This window comes from Lonchura striata, chromosome 3 (assembly GCF_050655825.1).
Source record: "Lonchura striata isolate lonStrDom1 chromosome 3, ASM5065582v1, whole genome shotgun sequence".
Taxonomy (NCBI): Eukaryota; Metazoa; Chordata; class Aves; order Passeriformes; family Estrildidae; genus Lonchura; species Lonchura striata.
Genome location: NC_140705.1, coordinates 68,814,560 through 68,832,463, shown reverse-complemented (window position 1 = coordinate 68,832,463; position 17,904 = coordinate 68,814,560). Strand labels below are relative to the sequence as shown.

Genomic DNA, 17,904 nt, shown 5'->3' with positions numbered 1-17,904 from the left:
ACCTGCACCCCAGGCAAATGCCCCAGCCACCTCCACTCAGGTTGATTTTCTTGCACACCCTCTCACACCACTACCACCACTCCATAGCAAGAATGACTCTCCTTGGGGAGCTTTCTTCCTCTCACCTGTCTTCCCCATTTCCTTGCAGCTTCCCTTTGAAATTAGACATTACCATAAGGAATAAAATTGTTTAAAAACCTGTAGAGCATACCTGGTTTCCTCAGAGAGTTGCTACTAAACAGCAAACACAGAATTACATGGGCATCCACCTCCTGGGCACTCCTCTGTTAGCATTTGACATGGACCCAGCCAGAGAGAGATTGCTGCATCTGCACAGACTGCTGCAGTGGAACCTTGGATTTTCTGTCAGACTTCTGGATGAAATCACAGCTTCCTTGCTGGTATGCTCTGGCTCCTTTTCAGCTCCACACAAGCAGCCTGTCCTGCAGAGGCTTGGAATTCAAAAGTTGTTTTGTTATGTTTTTCTTTGAGTTGGTTCTGCTGCTGTGTCTGCAGTGCTGCTGGAGGAAAAAAAACATTTAGGAAAGGAAGGAAAGGTAAAGGATTCCTGCAGGCTTTTACTGTCAGTGGTGCAGGAGGATGAGTAAACAGTGCAGACAGCTAAAAAGACTGTGCTAAGTGGTGCAAGAGCCTAAAAGCTTTCCAGTGTGCCATCCCATTGGTTTGCTTGAGTATTGTATATAGGCATATAAAGAGGGAACATTGTGGCCTTAAGGTCACATTCATGAACTGAGATGGCTGAGTGAAAAACTCAAAACTCTGTCCTGTTATGCCAAAAAGATTCTCAATAAGCAATCTGAGCTGATCTGCAAAAACTGTTTCTGGTCTCCAACTGATGCCACTTCTCCAAGCACAACAATAACAAAAAATGAAAAAAAAGGAAGAGGGTGCTCAAACCACCCAATTCAAAGTGTACATACACCTTTCACAGTCTACAGTTTTAGATGTCTCCTTTTGAATTTCCAATGCAGGGACAGTAAAGCCAGGATCCCCTTATTTTAGTCACACTAAAGTAATTATATTTGTTCTAAAATACCAAATTACTTGATGAATGTGTATGGTCCCAACTGAATAGGCATCAACTCTCTTAGGGCTAATACTGGTGAGCAGGCTTCAACAAAATGTGAAGAGATCCAGAGCCACAAACCCTTTAAGACAGTGATCTGCCTTAGCACTGTGAGTGTGCTAAGGGTTTCAAAAACACTAAAGCTACTAAATCTTGATGCAACTCCCTGAAACTGTCAATGTAATATTTATGGGTTTTATGAAGAATTGATGGTTGATATTGCTTCTTTGAGCTTTCTGAACACATATGACCATGTGATCTGCCTATTAGTCTTAATTCATTAATTAACTTTATGGCTTCTGTCAGTATAATATAGACTCAGAATTTACCTCAAGTATTTGCTGGGCATATTAGTTTTTTACTTTCTGCATAGTCACAGCTACATCTCAGGGCACAGTTTCACTAAGCCCAGGTGCTGGAACAGGAATGCTCATGCTTGTCTGATCTTGCAAGCAGCTGGATCAGCCCACTGACCCAGCTGAAAAACAATCTGCTATTTTTCTAGGGCAAGTTTTCCATTGGATCAGCTTGTTGATCTCTTCGATGGCACAGTCACAAATACTTTGCCAACACAAGGCAGGAGGGGACTTGCACCTGCAAGATGAAGGACGATGCCATCCCTTTTGATTTCAGTCTGCATGAACACCTCTTAAACCTCACCATGAAGTGAGGCCCTCAAAGTTCACCACAAACTCAAACAGTAGAGATCCTGACTAAGTGCAGTTCTGTCTTGCTTGAGTCTGTATTTATAGCCACTTTAACTTCAGAGGATTTGCTACAAAATTATAGTTGTCTGAGGGTTAACTCAGGCAATCTCTGTACAAAGAGCAGCTAGTATGAAGAAAGAAGACACAGATCACAGCCAGTGCAATGTTGTTGAAAACATGTAATCACTATTTAATTTGACTTCTCAGCTTTGCTAAGCTTTTGGAAACTTTCCAGATGTAAAAATGCTCTTTGATTTCTTCCTTTCTTTTCTTATACCAAGAGGAAGATGCTTCTGAATTTCAAGGAGACAAAATGCAGCACAGGAAATGCTTTTCTGGCTGAGAGTAAGAGCATCAGGATTGCAAGTCTTTATCCATCTTGTACAAAGTCAATTTGTCACTTGCTGGCTCTAGGCCAGGTAGGACATAAATCTTACTGTGAGTACAATTTTAAATAGACATTTCTGCTCAGCCAAGAAGGTAAGTGTGTGTAATTTGGGAGCAGAAAAGCCTCAGTGCTGCATGCACTCAGTGCTGAAGCAGTACCATTTCCAGCGTGTGTCACCGCTGACGGCAGCGGAGCCTGAGTGATGGAAATGGCTTCCTCCAGGCACAACAGGTTTGTTGCTATGCTATTTCTGAGCCCCCTGCTTACTTCTGTTACTGGAAAGGGCTTACGTTTGTTTCTAAATCTGTGCCTATTGATTAGCACTTGGCAACTGGCTGCACAGCTTAATATAATGATCATATTTGTTATTCCTGATGTACAGAGACTGTTCTTTCTTTTTTTAGTTGCAGGGTGTTCTTGTTAGCTCAGCTTAGCACTGTGCATATTTCACAGTCCAGGGTATTTGGGATTTTCTTTTGAAGCATTTTATACTGGCAATGAAGAGAAAACAAAGTACACAATATTCATTTTGAATGAAGTTGTGACTATATATCAAAACATTATTGAGGTGTAAAATACCACATAACACATCAATTTTTACTGCACTAGGTATTTGGTTGGCTCTCTATATTACAGAAAACACTTGGTTTTCCCACAAGTATATTAATTACACTCACAAACGGTACTGTTTCTACATGTATGTTTTGGCTGAAAAATAAAATTAATCAGAGGAGTCTGTTAAGATTTGCCTTTAAAAGATACTCATTGCAAATACAACATTACAAAATTACCATTACCTGATCAGCTACTAGATCTTCTCTGTGCTGGTTTCTTGGCTGGAGCATTTGTGATTATATCTCTAAACAACTTTCACTTAGCTCATGCATTCCATCTCCTTTCCTGAGGAAACAGAGGAAAACCTGGTATCAGATGTCAGTTATTGGTTACAGTAATTTGTTCAAGAATTTTCTTCAGCACTTTCTACTAACTTTCATCCTGATAAGAGAGTTAATAAAAACCACAAGTAATATTACTTGTGGTTACACAAGTGATCAAAACCAATTCTCGCCAATGTTTGCTGTAGATGTTCAGTTAGATGCTCAGCAAGACAGCAACAATAGCTTCAGTGTAGTTCGGTGAAAAAAGATTATTTGGACCATTACGGTATGCACTGTGTCCCCTCATGTGATATTCATGCCCCAGCCCTACCCACAATAACTCTCTAACATGTGTTTTACCACAGATCGGGTTAGGTTATGGCTCTTCAGAACTTGTTGGGGAAGAGGATCAGACTAAGTTCCTGTTGAGGTCTCTTGGGGACTTCATCTATCAGCATTTCCATGAGTGCTGCTACTGTTCACCTCTGCTTTCAAACACTGCAGCAATGCCCACTGCAGGTCTCCCAGCCCCCAGCCACTGTCTGGGTGACACTGCCTAGAATAAAACAGAAGTTTCCAGATGGCCACTACTGTGATCCTTTTCAAACTGGCAGAGCTGAGGTGCAGTGGTGCCAAATTCCTGATGAAGTCTCAGATAGACTAATTTCCCCATCCAGTACTTCTACAGTTGCTAGTCTTCTTTGAGACCCAAGAACATCTGTTTTTGGTCAGTCTGTATCTCAAAGAGGTCACAAAGGATTCTTTCAGGTGCAACATGGAGCCATCTCAGCAGGCTGCTGCTAGGTGTCTGATGACAACATCATGAATTTTAGAAGTGGTCTTTGAGGCTTTTGTCCTTCCTACACAGTTTTGTCATGTCCTGAAATCAACTCAAGCCTCTCTCAGCTATCCATGACCAATAGGAAATGAAAGCTGATCATCACCTTCATCTGTCTTCTGAAAAAATAACCTTAAACTGGGGTTGGTAGCAGGGGACTGAGTGGAGTAGCCCAGCAGACTGTATATGCCATCCTCTCCCACTGTACAACAGGGCTCCTGTTTGAAATCTTAGAAAAAGCTACTGCTTCAGGGGCCTGGGACTGGTGTCCAAGTCACCATGACTATAGACAGAACTCATATGGACACCATGGAGACAAAAGAAGGACCCTTGCATCTGGAATAATGTCTCTACAGTGCATAAGTGAGATCAGTTTTTCTTACACTGGTGATGCCTTACCAGGTCAGCACTTGATTACATATTTTTCACAAGGTGATGCTGGAGACCAGAAGCTCTCCCCTGTGGCATGCACTCTACATACCAGCTACTTTAACACATCCTACTTGTACTGAACCTGTTCAGGAAATCCTGCTCTAATACTTTGGATGCCACCAGAAGCATCACCTCAGTAGCACTAATGCTGCCCCAGCCAGCCATAGCAATGATAGGCCCTTTAAGAAAGCTAGATGTCTGATCCTGTTAACACAAAATCTCCAAGAGATTAATGAGAAAGATTTAAAAAGTTAGAAGATAAAACTAATGTAGAAAGCTGATGCTCTTTAGCAGCAACATACAACAATTTTTAGTCATCTTTCAAAGGATTCTAATCTTTATCTTGGCAGGATGGTAAACAAAACCACAATCACAGGATATAGAAATGACTCATCCCAGGGGGTTCTGCTTCTTCAGCTCCTGTGTAATATTCCACCTAAAACACAAAAATGCAGAATGTAATTTAAGAGTCAAGAAAGGCTGGGAATGGTGCCTTTGGTTCTGTGCTCCAGTGCTCTCACCACAGCCTCCCTCCTGACCCTGTGTACAGTGTAACAGCTCCCACATTCTGCTTGCATAGCTGTAAGAGAAACATAACTCAGTCACAGATGGAGGTTGTCATTGCAATAAAATGGCCAGAATCAAATCATGTTGATAATCATGCCTACATTCATGGAGATAGCCATTTTAAGAGAAGGTGCTAGGAAGGTTTCCTTCCTTAACTTCTCTGTGACCTAAAATAATAACAAACAGCAACACATATCCGTAATCTTAGTATTTAAAGATTTTCTTATAAAAGACATTTTTGTCTCATTTCAGACAGATTTTGTTGTTGTTTTTTATTACATAAACAGAAGAAAGGACAGTCTTGTGATTATGATCAAAGGCTACAAGTCAGGAGATCAACATTAAGCTTTTCAAAATTTTTCTCAGTAGTTTTGGTCTCTGCCCTAGGAAAGAGTGAGTGATGTGCTTCCTTAGCTTATAGGATTGTAAGAACTTTTAAGAATAAAACCCAAAAATGCTGGATTTATAGTCTGATGCTTAGATCAAATTGGTTAACTAGGGCTAGTTACATTTCCAGCAGAAAAATCTGACTAAAAAGTGCTCTGCATGTGTCTAAATCAGTGTGGCTGCTTGTCTTAAAAGCAAGCTTGGAGTAAGCATTGAGTGCTGTAGTGACTGACTCATGGCTCACCTATGAGATGCTGTTTTCAGGTCATGGCCACATAAACACAAAAAACCCAGCTGCCAAATACATTACAGACTGAGATTTTCTGTAGCAATGTGACGCAGAAACATCATGAAGTGTTACTCATGAAATCTTGTCCATCTATCTGTTGCATTTACAGTGCAGTACTGCCTGAAGTTTGGCCTTGGTTCGGGGTCCCATTGGGCCAGGAGGGGTAGAAATAAATGATCTTCTTTCTTAAAGCAGCTTTTGGAACCAGAGAAGGTCTTGATCCACTCATTGCAGAATTATGTGCTTTGTCTGACAGTGTGGGAATTGTAGAATCATAGAACAACTTGGGTTGGAATAGACCTTAAAGATCACCTTGTTTCCCACCCACTGCCATGGGCTTTCATTTTACGAGAAGTTTACTGGGAGAGAAACAAATACAGCAAGATAAAGCAGAAAAGGCTGCTGCTTATAAACAGCACTGCTGGTCAGAAAGTAGACAGCCCTAAGAATGAATTCTGGCTGCCTCAAGCTGTTGGAAACTTCTGAGCAGGCAGGCGGTGGCAGGAAATAAAAAACCACATTGAATAAATCACTTGATGCTTTGATTAAGAGGCATGGGACTGTGTATCATGTGATAGTTAAAGCCATAAGCTCCAGCCTTTAAGATATTATTTGGTACACGAGTAGTCTGAATGGGCAGATGGCATTCATGAGCAGGATTACTATTTCTAGCAAAACAGGTCAAACCAAGTCACTTAGAAATGGAATTAAAATGTAGATTTTTATCTCTCAATATATTCACAAAGGTATGTGACTTTTAAAAGAGAGCTAATGAATTGGGATCATTATAATTGCATCATTTTCATCAGCAAAAACATTCAGTGTAGTAGAGAAAAGTTTTGCCTTTGTTTTCTTTCTGTCAGCTAACTACACACTGATTTTCCAGCATGAAATTTGCCTCCAAATAGGAATGGATCATCTGGCTACTGATCAAAAGCATTCATTTTCTTACACTACAGAATAAGGCCATAGGCTGAGTGACATCATGTCGTGAGTGGGAGCAAATGCTGCACACAAAGCGTGGTTCATTGACAATAATGTCTATCCTTATAAATAGTAGCCAGACTCAGTTCTCCATGGCCTTTCTGTTAGCAGGCACCTTCATGGGTTTCTGACTGCTCTGAGCCAGGGATTAAAGCAGGTTCCATAGGCAGCTCTGAGATGAAATTCTGCCTCACAAAGGCACAGAATCACAAAGAACAACCATGTGGCAGAAGTGCCCACATTACTTCCTGTGGCAACCTCTGATTGCTGGCTAGGCTGAAGCACAGGGTAGGAGGAGCTGCTTTTGCAAACAGAGGTTCCAGAAGCCTTTCAAAATTCCTGTCCCCTCACAGTGAGGGAGGAGAATTGACAGCAATTCCTGGGTAACTGCAAGAGCCAGGCAGCTGCTTGCAGGGGTAGAATGGCAAGCTGGAGCAAGGTCCCTGCAAAGGACCTGCAGAAAGTGCTTTGTAAAGGGCCTATGGGAAGGAGACATCCCTTTGCCTTTTCTACATGAGCATCAGCTCTCTGGGACCATTTCTCACAGACCCATTCCCAGCATTCTTCTTTGCCATAACACCTCTCCAAACCTCAACACTAACAGAGTATTAGCAGGAAAACATTATCTACATTGTCTTAATGGGCATGGAGCATATGGGAATTTCAAGTGCTCTGCTTTATTTTCCTGAGCTTGAGTGGTGAGACCCTGCTCAGCTCCCTGGATGTGGCCAGATGCCTCTACAGCCCTGGGGCAGCCTCCAAATCTCCTCAGCTGATGCTGGGCTCCCAGGCAAGCCTGGGAAGTCTGACTGGAGCCCATGCCTTGCCCAGAAGGCTGCAGACAATGAGCAGCAGCCCACGCCAGCGCGCGGTGCAGGGTGGTGAGAGGCAGCGCTGGCCCAGCAGCTCGCAGGCGCGGGGAAGGCGCTGCCAGCCCGTGTCTCCCGGTGCTGCTCTGGCAAGCTGGGCCGGCTGGGGCTGTTGGAGGAGGCAGGCAGCTCCCTCACCCCAGGCAGGGGAGGAGGCAGCAGGCAACAACCTCACAAGCAGAGCAGAAAGAGGCCACCAGCCCCAGACAGCTCTGCTGGCTTTGAGGAACCGGGTGTCTCATCCCTGCTCCGCCTATGCCACTTCAGCATCACCAGGCCTAGGAGTGTGGGGGAATTGTACCTGAGGCTTCCACCAAGCCTCAACAAGAAAATACAGAGTACCTTGCCTCCACTGGCTGTTGGAGCTGCAGTGGAATAAAGCCATGGAGCGGCAGAAAAGTGAGAGGGTAAAAGAGAGAGGTGAAGACTTCAGGAAGTTTGTCACAGAATCAATTGCTCCTTGAAGACAATGCTCATCATCAGGAGGCTCCCATATGAGATGTGATTTCAGCTGGGCCTTCAGAGAGAGTAGGGGCCAAAATCACCTTGTTACATCCCCAGGACTCTCTTCATACAGTGGCTGGGCCAGCTAAACAACACCAAAAGGGCTCAGATTGCATTGAGATGTTTGTGTGCTGGGCAGTGCACAAAATCACAGAAAGGCAGTCTTTGCTGCAAGGGGCTTGCACGGCAGGTTGGTCCACTAGTAAAAAGTAGAAGAGAGGAGAAAACACACCATCACAATTTTATCTGGGGGAGGAGAGGAAACCAAAGCTGAAGGAGGTAAACCATGGACAAAGAGAAAGAACGGGCAGTGAAAGAATTGTGAAAAAGGGGTGGTAAAGGATTTGGCTTGATAGTCAATGCAGAGGAGGTAATCAGGGACACAGTACAGTCCAGCAGCAATGACAGCTAGCTTTGCCTCCTTGCTTTTGCTTTAAATGCACTCCCTGCATCAGCCAGCTCTGCCTGTGGGGTCAGAGAGATGGGCTGGTATGTGCAGAGCAGATGTTGAGCTGTGTGATCCTGAAAAACAAGATTGTCTTAGATCAAGAGCATACCAATGTCTCTGCCAGAAGGTGCAAAAGCAAGAAACTATTTAGACTGACTGCTTGATACATAAAAGATGAAACCTTGATCACAAAGTAGGGGTATAACGAATTTTGCAGCGACACTTTTATTCCAAGCTTCAGACTCTACAGCAACTAACCAAAATGTGCTTTGTGTTTCTTCTACCCATGCCTACGGATGAATTTAATATTTTAAATTTAATATGTGTGATCAGAATGCTTGTGCCAAAATGAGGACTTTGAAAAGTAAAACTATGTATTTATCCAGAAGACAAACCCAACATATGCAGGGCCTTTAATGTGTCCCATTCAGGTACAGAGGCTACAGAGATGAGGGCAGAAGGGCTGCAGCAGTTTGTCTCTCACAGGCACATGCTCCTTCCTCTCTGGGTTCAGTCTTTCAGCAATGCTGGCAATTCCTGGCAGCTGTGGTGGTGTCTGTGCACTGCTGCCCTTTTTAAAGTCTCACCTAAAGGACAATTGTTGATTCTATGTTTCTTGTGTTTTCCTATTTTTTCTTTATTTTTTTAAATTTTTAATTTTTTTTTTTTTTTTTAGATTTTATTTTAGTAGATTGGAAAGCAAGGTATGGAAAGCAAGAACTAGCAAAGGGAAATCAGTGACATTCCTTTCTGGGTCATGGAAACCAGAAAGGTTGCCAGTTTGTTGGCAAATATGCAAAGAAATGAATCTAAGCACATTCGTTTGATGTTGCAAACAGGATTTAAATGCTGCATTAGGCTTGTGACTTCTCTTTTGACTTCTGCTATCCATAATTCATTATTTGTTGCATGTGACTCATTTGTTAAATCATATGCATTACTTCTGCTATGCAGTGAGTTTATCTAAAACTGATCTGTTAAAAAGTCTCCCAGAAATATCAGTAAAACAAAACACCTTTTGCAAATGTTGATAAAAAATAAAAGAAAAAAGTAGGGTAAGTTGAGCAAGGATGGTTCTTGTATAGATAAAAGATCTGAAAATATTTTATTTCCTTTTTCACCCACATCCTGTCAAGCTATGCCAATTCAGCCAGAGAGAGACTAGGCACAAGGGATGCAAAGGTTATGTCTGATACAGATAAACTTCTCTTTTATCTCTTTATGGTCTCAGTTTCTGAGCTGTAACTTGAACCAGAGATCAAGCCAATGTAACAAAGACACAAAACATTAGTCAGACTTCAGTAGGCACAGGTCCTGAGATTCAGTTTCCAAACTTTCCAGTTTGTTGCTAGCATCAGATGTCATAAGCTGTACCTCTATTCATTTAAAAGGGTTCAGTGGTCTGAAGGGAACATAAGAATACCAGTGATAAATTACAGTATGCAGGTAGTTAGGTTTTCTTGCTCTTTTTTGCCTCCTTCCTCCATTTATCAGATTTTACTGTACATTCTAGCTTGCTTCTTCACAATCACCTTTATTTGACAGTGTGCAGCAGAGAAGCAGCATTTGACAGCCTTTCAGCAAGAGAGGGAGAGAGGGAAGGAGGGGGGGAAGAGAGAGAGGGAAAGAAAGTAGTTTGGGCTTTGCAGACCATATATTCACCACACTGGTGCACTTTCATATAGACTGAGTGTCATCATCACCACACCTTAACACTGGAGTGATCCAGGGAGCCTTACCTTAGTGTAAGTATGCACCAGGCAGCATTCAGCAAGATGGCTAACATGCAAATGAAAGATAAATAAATGACAAACTGCTACAGCTTCAGCTTGCAGAGTGTCAAGTAGCTCCTGGAAAGTGTTTAGAACTTTCCACTTCAGGTAGTTTCCATGGAGGCTGACAGATTTCAACATGGGCAGGGCAGTTCTGTCGCTTTGTACAGATCAAGGGCAGTGAGGAGCCGCAGAGCCCCTGGGCTGTGGGAGCTTTACCCATGTGACAGCTACACACACAGCAGATGTTTCTGTGGCAGACACTCTTGCAGCCCATTGTTTTTCTGTAGCAGATAAATGGAGTTCCCAGGCACTTTAGAAGCATTCCTGAAAAAATCCAAGGTCATCTCTGTCATGCTTAAGGACTGAATTCCCATTTTTAAGTTTAGCTGTCCTGAGGAAAGCACTCCTCCATCTCCACAGTGCAAGAAGTGTGTGAGCCTAGAGACCAATTTTGGTATAGATAACAGTGTCATGCCAATACAGTTAAGTTTGTTGACACCTACTGTGACACACAAAAGGAGAAATTTCCACTTGTTACTCCTGCTTTTAATATCTGTACTACGTTATACCAGATAGACAGGTTTCATTGAGAAGAGAGACATTTATTAAAGGTAGTGTATTTATCTTAGTAAATATTTACATCTATGTGCTTCCATAGCAGCTATGTACATGACAGACTAAGTAAATTCAGTTTAAAAGCCCAAGCAGAACACAAGAGGCAGCAAAAATAATTCGCCAGGCCTCAGCAGAACCCACCCTCCGCCTTTAGTCACTCTGATATCCAGTAACTTTCTAACTTCATTATACAGACATATTACACAGATGTTGGTGCTTTTATGTTGTTTCTCTTCAAAAGGTTTATGTGAGTATCTCTCAGGTTAGGGTTTAACCATGTCCTGCTTGTAGATCCCCAGGGATGTGCAAAGCCTCCATTGTCTGGGCTCGTTATTTACTTGTGTAGGAGCCACCATGGGATCTGGACTCCTATACAAGAGCAATGAGCCTGTGACTGGGACACTCCTCTCCCCTGCACTGCTGCAGGCTGTGACACTGACTGTGTGCAACACTTCGGGTTGAAAAGCTTGGGAGTTCACTAAATGGAATTGCAGAGAAAGGAGAAACCAGACACTAAGTATGAGGGGTGCTGAGAGAGAGAGAGAGAGAGAGAGATTTAACAGTGCCCAGTGGAGATGCCTTACTAAACTAATACAAACCTAATAAACAGAAAAGCTGCTAAATAACAAAAGGAGTTAAGCAATGAAAAGTGGCAGAGAGCCAAGCAACAATACTGAGCCTCTTAATGCAAAGAGAAAGTACTCAGCAAACACACAATTTGTAATACAAAATGAAGGGACAGATCCTATTTTAATAAGATTTGCATTGTATTAATAATCTTCTGTGCGTTTTTTTCTGACTGAACAGAACATGTTTATGTACATCCAGTGCATGAAGGATCATCACAGAAGTGAAGTTGTCTTAAATATATTCTTTGAAGCCAAGTTTTTCTCCCTTGGAAATAAAAAACGGCCTCTAAAATTATTTAAAAATGCAAAGGAGAACTACTTTCTATAAGTCTGAACTCCAGGACTACAGTACGAGGAGAATTTACAGATATTTTCAGGAAAAAGAGAAGGTGCTACAGAGGAGAAACACTATACATGCACACGTGCACTTACATCTCTAGCTCCTGGAACTCCAGGATGCTGGGCCCAAGTCACTGGTCACCATGGTTACAGAGAGATGTGAAAGCTCCCTTTGAACAGACCATCAGCTGCTGTTTGTAGTTAGTGAGGCTCCAAGAGAGGCAGTGAAAGGTGGGAGAGAGTGGCAGCCTTTTCCTAGCCTGCAGAGCAGGATGCCCAAACCATGCCCTGCTGATGAGCAGAAACTGTGCTGTAATGGACAGGCTGAGGCAGGGCTAGCACAAATAAATGTGGCACAGGGAGTGGGATTGTCCCTGAGAAGCTGATCTCATGCAAAGGCAGGGAACAAAGGAGGCGTTAATATGCAGCCACTGGCACTGAAGGCAACATCCATAAGCAAATAAGGCATTTTCTTCAGAGGTGGGGCTGAAATAGAGGGGATGACTGAGCGCCATAGGGCTACATCCCAGTGCAAACCAGTTCTCCTTTTTGCCTGTACTCCACATCATTTAGTGTTTACATAGCAAAAATGTCCAATCAGCACAGCAACATGCAGAAACCTGGATGTTCCTGAGTCAAAGACTCTTTGGCACAAGTTATTGCTCTGATTCCAAGTGTGGGCAGGCAAAAATGAAATTAAATCCTCCACAACTGGAGTGAATTTTACCCCTACATAATGCTGTTTTTTGGAAGGAATCATTCCATGTGATAATCCTGATTGTATTATTTGCCCTGTGAGTCAGGAAGCTTGTACTCTACTCATGACACTCTGCCCATTTTACCCTGGGATATGTCTGTGTATTCATGTGGATATCATACCTCATTTTGCAAATTGCTCTAGCTACACTTTTGGGTAAATATACCATTAACAGTTTTCCCAGTCTTGTTGCTGACTTGGCTAACCATTAACAAAATAATCCTTTTTACAAAGTCCATAAAAAGTCTTGGTCTTCAAAGATGCACGTGATGAGTTGAAGACTGCTGAAATGTTGTTCCATTTGCACGTGTGAACTAGAAATACTTAACGCGTTGCTTTATGCAAGATTTTCAGATTCCTGGGACAACTCTTTTTGTACCCCTACATAAACCCTCAGTAGGTAAACAGGGGCTTTGGGTGTCATTTTTATGGACTGTATTTGTGCTTCTCCAGCTTCCTGTGTACTGCTGGACAGGGAAGAGGTCAGAAAAGAGCTGATCACTAGCTTTCACTCTAGAAAGCAAATTGTGGGCAAACAGCACCCAGGGTAGGCAGGCTGGTATGAAGTGATCTGTCAAGAGATGACTGGGTTGTTCTCCTAATGGGAAACCCACCATGGTGGAGATAACAGAAGGTTCAATAACTAAGGAGTGAATTCAGTAAAATTTTAAAGGATACTACCATAGTAAGCAAAGATGTATAAATAGAGACATCTAGAAAGAAAGCAGCAAGATATTTTCTGGGAAAAGCAAAGTCTGTTGCATGGGTACTCCTGCACCTGTAGACATAATCTGAATTTTGACTCAGCCCTGTAATCAAAGGGCACTGCCAACTATGTCCAGTGAATCAACAAATGTTGCCTTGTTTGGAAGGAAGAGCTACATCACTACAATTATTTCTGATGGTGCTATTTGCCCAGAAGGTATGTGCCTTAAAAAAGACTTCTTGGCATGTCAGTGGAAATGAGCAAGAGCTTGACTCATGGACCTTGTCTTGAGGACCCAGCACGTGAAAAAGATGCATTCTGTCTTGCTTAAGGGTGTATTTGAGAAGTCTGTTTTGAGAAAAAAACTGTAATGACTTCTTCCCTGAGGAGGAGCCAAATACAGGCTTTCATATCTCAGCATTATCCAGATGCATTTCCCAAGTCTTCAAAAAATATTTTTCTATATTGTGTGACAATGACTCATGGACTAACCACCCAGGGAGGGGAAAGGTGAAACTTTGGGACAATCTACGTGCCTTATTGCTATGGCACTCGCTGATCTTAGAACCATCAAAATGGGGTGGAATCTTCTTCCTTGCTCCAGCTTTCTCCCCCTTCCTCCTCTTCTGGCCCTCAGGACTGCCCTCAGGGCTAGCCCAGCTCCCTGACCAGTCACACAAGCAGTGGACAGCAGAATGGAGAGTAGGGTAGTTGGAGGGGCATGGAGAGGAAAGAAGCCCTCTCCTGCTGGCAGGGAGGTGTTGTAACAACTTCATCACAGCTTTGGGTGCTGAGAAATGTGCAAACACTTTCGTAAACATTGGTGTGAAACAAATGGTTGGGGTCACAGGGAAATCACTTCTCTCTCTGCCTTCAGTTGCCAGACTTCAAAGTAGCATACCAATTGTGAAAGAACATTGATTTTCAAGTTGCAGGCTACATTTCATATCCAAGATTATAAACCTCCATAAATGTACTTACAATTTGCCTTCCAGAAAAGAGGATGTCTGCCACCAAGAGACTGTACCACATATGCTTCCTGACCCCATCTCTCTCTCAGAGGGACAGCAGGTGCCTTTTTCATACAGTATGTATTTCTAGCCATAAAACGGGTGAGGTGTTTGTCATTCAGAAAAAAATAAAGAAGGTTGAAGGCAAGAAAAGAAAACCCAAGTCATAAAGGTCCATTTTACATATAGAAGATACAGGCAATAGTCATGCATTAAATTATATAATTCACAAATGTCTAGCCCTTTAGGATTTTACTGAAAGCTATTTGCTGATTTAGAGATAGAGATAGCAAAATCGAGTGAAAAAGCAGGGCCTTTTGGAGAAAGGGAAGTAATCAGCACTAATGGATTTATTGTGCAAAAGCTCATGTGGTTGAAGAACTATGCGCGTACACACACATCTGGCTGCTTCAGCTGCCAGTAATCACGAATGCAGCTTGCTGATGACAAACAAAAATCTGTATCAATACAATAAGTTATCTGCTCATTTTTATAATGTAGATCTCAAGATATCAGCCACAACTGTAGCAACAACAGAAAACAAACAGCTAGGTTTTCCAGGAGAAAGTTAAATTTGTACAAAGTTAATCAAAGTCCACACCAAACAACTCAGCTAATAGGTTGGCAGAGCTTACCTACTGAAGTCACAGAGGCATTACTCCAACATTTGCAATGAAAACAGCTGGGATATCACTTCCAAAAGAGAGGAAAGCCTCATCCTCTTTCTGATCCACGTCTCTGGCCCCTGAATATAGGTCAGAAGCTTGTGTACCTTTGTTATTGCATATGCTCAGCACATTGCAATGCCAACAGCATTTAAAGAAAATGTAACCTCAGAGTCAGAGACACATAAGGACCAAATTTTTATCTTAAAAATCCAATAAAACCTAAAGTTGTGAGTAGGGCACATGTGGTAAGTGGGTAGAAATCATCAAATAGTTTCATCTTAAGTAAATAAGCTAAAGCTCTGCCCAGCAATATAGACAAGTGCATGTAAGAAAATCTTTTTCTGGTGCCTGCAAGGAAAAGGAACAATTAAGCTGAATTTTGAATGCAGGTACTTGGTTCTTGGGACACAATGTCAGGATCCAGAATTATTTATCTTCCCTTCTCTCTTGTTCATTAGCACCCAGTACTTTTCATGCTCTAGGGCTGTTGTCTCAGCCATGTCAATTTGGATTGGTTCACCCCTGGTTTCATAATATTTAATTATCTTTCATAAAAGCCCAGCTCTTGCAATTATGCAGTCAATGAAGAAACTCCACTTCCCCTTTAAAAGTTACTCATTTCCTCAGAGTTGCAGATCTAAACACAGAAAGTGCTAAAGTCTCACAAAATGGAAGGTTAAAAAATAAATTAATATTCAGTATTTTCAGAACCATTATGAGTTTTAGAGCAATTAATTTTTTTAATAGGAAGGCTGATTCTTGGCTTTTGGATCTCTGGTATAATAAGCATAATTTTACATAGCCTTCTTCCCATGGCAGTGGACAGGAGCTAAATAATTCTCAGTGTTCTGAGGCTAGTTAATATCACACACAATACAGCAGAATTTTACACCAGAAAGATAGCTGATGACACATATCTATTTTATAAAAAATGAGAGTTTACCATAAATATATGTTTTCTTAAAAATTCCACATTGAAGAGTTTAAACTTTGGTTGGTGATTCTAAAATATAACACTCTATCTTTAAAAATCTTTAAAAATCACTCTTAAAATGCAATTTTGGGAAAGCTCTTGGAAAAAAATAGTATGTTTCAAAAATTTATGTTAAGAAGGCATCCTGTTCAGAAGTTATTAAAGGTAATGATTTCCAACTAATTAAAAAAATTCCTTACAGATTGCACTGTTCTTTCTTGATTATAGTCTTACTATGAATAGACCAGGAAATGGTACAGAAAAAAAAAAAAAAATACAGTGGCAATTTTAATGAGGAAATTGTATTTTGAGTTGATTATTTGCAAGGAATGGATCAAATGGATTAGAAACCTGTTTTTAAAGGAGAAGTGAGATCATTTTACACGTTTCTTGTTCTTGCATAAATGGAGGCATGTCTTACAAGCATTCATCATCTGGTTCTGATAACAAACCTGGGCACCCACAGAATCTCCCATTTTTAGATCAGTGTGGTACATTTAACATAACAAGACACTCAAATGAGAAGCAGGATATATTAATCTCAGCACAGAGTGGGTAGGTTGAGTTAAGTGAGTCTCTGATTCTATACATGGTACATTTTAACTATATGTTGTGCTTTGAATATAAAAGAAGACCTGGTTTACCCAACATTTATGTAACATTTTTCCTCATTAAGAATTTATTAACAGTTTCATCAGCACGGACATAACAAGAAGGAGTGGCAAAAAACCACCTAAGTCCATTTAAAACCATTAATTAGTTGGGCAATCTGATTGTTCATTCACAACAGCTGTTGCCTCCTTGGGGTTTCAGTGATCAGCTGTGGAAACAAATGCACGCTGGAAAATATTAAAATAAGAAAAAATTTGGTTTTGATTTTTTGTTGTTCTTTTTTTTTGTTTGTTTCTATTTTTGTTTTTGAAGGAAACAATCACAAACAGTCCTCAAAGGTGGAAAGATTTCATTAAGGCATCAGGTACCTAAACCTGCAGTCAAAATTGAGTTTAGTTTTCCGGAGGAGCATTTAGAATGCTGAAAATGTCTCCTGCTGCTGCATGATTTACTTCCCTAACAAAGGCCATGGAGTATTTTTCTGAATCACAGCCATGTGGAGCTTTACTGTATACTGCCACTCTTTGATTCATAATTATCCAATAGGATTTGCAGCTTTGGCCTCTGTTCTCCCTGGAAGCAATGGGAGCCATGTTATTGATTTCAAGGAGGTGCAAGTGTCAGCAGCTTTTCCATCCATAGCAACTACATACACACAAGAACACGCCATTTGGGGCTCCAGTTACTTAGCTAGAAGTTAAGTGTACCAGAAAATAGTGCATCTAATCTTTACTAGTTTATCTGCTCTTCCTGATGCCCGAGAAGACAGGCATTGACAACACTGACTGCAATTCCCTGCTTTGTCTTAAGACACCAGGTCCTATATAGCTGCTGCCTCTACAGAGAACCAGGAGCTGTTATAGACCCTGTGCTACTGCCTAGGTTGAGAGGACTTCTGAACCAAGAAGGTTTAAAATCTGAAGTCCTTTGAAGGATAATGACCTTCATTTTCCTTTGAAGAGAGGCTGACTCATTCAATTCTTTTGCACACTCTGACTGAGGAATAGTGTTAATTTCAGCCAGAAACCATTAGCCAGCTACTGTAATCACATAATGTCAATGCCATATCTTTCTTTTAATGTAATTTTAGAAGTGGTCTGCTCATGCAGTCCTTGCAGTCATGTCTAAGCTAGTGCAGGATGTATTGATGAGGATAGATTTTCTTTGTGTCTGTTCCAGAGGGAACATGAGTCATTATAATAAAATCCAAGACTTTTCTTCCCTCCCTGCATATGATCACCATTCCAGGAAATCTTTTTTGTCATCCCTTAGCAGTAACTGGAGATCAACCACTGAAAACTTCTGAAATCTCATCTCTTCAGGCAAGGCCGTATAGCTGGTGAGTCACATTTTCTTTAAATGCCCCTAAGAGCAGGGTTAGAATGCAGTCAACACATTTGAAAATAAAGTAAGTTCCAAAATCACAGTCCTAACTACTGACC

General features: G+C 41.5%; 1 long non-coding RNA gene across 1 annotated transcript in view; it reads left to right on the top strand.

Annotated features, from left to right (window-relative positions):
- The first annotated feature begins 1,199 nt into the window (after positions 1-1,199).
- The window catches only part of LOC146767931 (uncharacterized), a 33,505-nt gene continuing 16,800 nt past the window's right edge, over positions 1,200-17,904 (top strand). The window contains exons 1-2 of the long non-coding RNA XR_014953822.1: positions 1,200-2,413; positions 17,735-17,801. This is a non-coding gene — a long non-coding RNA (uncharacterized LOC146767931). The remainder of the gene's footprint in view (positions 2,414-17,734; positions 17,802-17,904) is intronic.